This window comes from Dendrobates tinctorius, unplaced genomic scaffold, assembly GCF_039654945.1.
Source record: "Dendrobates tinctorius isolate UK_male_01 unplaced genomic scaffold, ASM3965494v1 ptg000251l, whole genome shotgun sequence".
Classification (NCBI taxonomy): domain Eukaryota; kingdom Metazoa; phylum Chordata; class Amphibia; order Anura; family Dendrobatidae; genus Dendrobates; species Dendrobates tinctorius.
Window position 1 is genome coordinate 8,985,865 of NW_027361918.1, and position 2,156 is coordinate 8,988,020.

The 2,156-nt window shown below is 47.4% G+C and overlaps 1 non-coding gene across 1 annotated transcript; it reads right to left on the reverse strand.

The window, feature by feature from the left end:
- Positions 1–1,750: 1,750 nt before the first annotated feature.
- TRNAG-UCC (transfer RNA glycine (anticodon UCC)) lies at positions 1,751–1,822 on the reverse strand. The gene has a single exon. It is a non-coding gene; the product is annotated as a tRNA-Gly (tRNA).
- Between the last annotated feature and the right edge of the window lie 334 nt (positions 1,823–2,156).

Here is a 2,156-nt window from a genome sequence, read left to right on the forward strand (position 1 = left end):
TGGCGTCCGACATCCGTAAAAAGTCCCTGAAGTCGTTGGGGTTGTTTTCTTTAATCTCTGGGTTAAGCGTGGCGTTGGCCGAGCAGTCGCGGCTCTGCAGGAAGTCCTTGCTCCAGTACGCCCTCTTCTTCCGCTTCTTCTTCTTCTTCTGCATGCAGTGATGGATCATAGCGATGGCGATGGCTGCCCGGGCCCTGCGCTTGCTGACGAGACTCATGCTGATCCCAGCACCGTGTGCTGCTCCTCCGTCCACAGCAGAAGACACAATGAAGGCTGGAGGAGGAGGCCGAGCTGAGGTCACTTCCTGTCCTGCCTGGTGGAGGGCCCAGCTCTCCCGGGAGGCAGCATTGTGCCCAGACCTTGGTCTTCAGCCGCCGCCCGGTGGGTGAGCTGCGGGGTAATAATGGCGCTCCTGACCTGAGCGTGACAGCGTGATGGATTACTATGCAGCTGTCAATATTCTCCTGCACATCGTGTATATATTTGTGACTGGCAACTAATGACGGTCGAGGGGTGGCCAGTGCAGGTGGTGAGTGTGACTTCTGTGCTGGCAATCCTGTAACTGGCATCTTGGGCACCACCACCACTCACTAGACCCTGCCATATCTGATCACCACCTTCCCTCATACTCCACCACTCTCCATCCATCGCTCCCCTTATCCTCCCAGCTTTCCTCCTATCCATTCAGATTTCCCTATACCCATCGCTTTCCACCCAGCTTTCCTCATATTTATTATTCCTCACCAAGCTTTCCTCATAGCCATCATTCTCCACACTACTTTCCTAATATCCACTGAGCTTTTTTCATATTGACCCAGCTTTCCTCATAGCTATTGCTTTCCACATCCAGTTCTACATATATTTCCACCCAGATTTCCTTATACTCAGCACATTCCATCCTGCCTTTTCCATATCCACCCAGCTTTCCACATATCCATCATTCACCTTGTTTTTCTATTAAGCACACAGTTTTTCCTTATCCACCCAGCTTTCCTCATGTCTATCATTATCTGTTCAATTTTCCCATATCTTTCCAGTTTTCCTTATATCCATCATGCTACACCCAGCTTTCCCACATCTAACGCTCTCCATCTAGCATTCCCGTTATCCAACCCAGCTTTCCTCATATCAATCGCCATACACAGCGCTCTCCATATCAATTGTATCCACCCAGCTTTCCCATATCCATCCCTCTCCACGGAACATTCTCCATATTCATCACTATCCACCCAGCTTTCCCCATATTCATTACTCTCCACCCAGCTTTCCCATATCCATCCCTCTCCACCGAACATTTTCCATATTCATCACTATCCACCCAGCTTTCCTGATATTCATGACTCTCCACCACACCTGGAATTTTTCCCCTTTCTTCAGTGCATTATATGTCACAATGAATGATGTCCTCTAAAATCATTTCTTGTCCTGCAAAAAACAAGGCTTGTGGAAAAATAAAAAGTCATGCGAGGGGGGGTGAATAAAACAAATGCATTAAAGTAAAGATTGTGCCAGTCATAATGGGTTAATTGCAGATAAAGGAGATTATGATCTTATTTGTTTGTTTTTTATTTTGGTAAAATATTTTCGTCTTTCATATAAGGGGTTAACCCCTCATAATCAGAAAGAGAAATCCTCATATATTCCATTTATATATCTGCTGAGGTACCTTCACCCACGGTCCTGTGCAGGGAAGAAAGGGGTTAATAAAGATTAGTCATATGGAAAAATCTATAAAACCCATAAATATAGCTGCGTTGGCCGGGAATCGAACCCGGGTCAACTGCTTGGAAGGCAGCTATGCTCACCACTATACCACCAACGCTTGCCTGGAGAAGGAGGGGAGAAGGAGTCAAATCACTCTGCTCTGTACAGAATCGCCTACCTGAATGTCTACTACTGTACCTACTACTCAATGCATTCTCCTCTGACTGCCTGTTATCTCTTACCTGCTCCTGCTCTCTCCTCCCTGTATCTGATCTCTCCTCACTATTCCTGCTCTCTCCTCCCTGTACCTGATCTCTCTTACCTCCTCCTGCTCTCTCCTCCCTGTATCTGATCTCTCCTCACTATTCCTGCTCTCTCCTCCCTGTATCTGATCTCTCTTACCTCCTCCTGCTCTCTCCTCCCTGTATCTGATCTCTCCTCACTATTCCTGC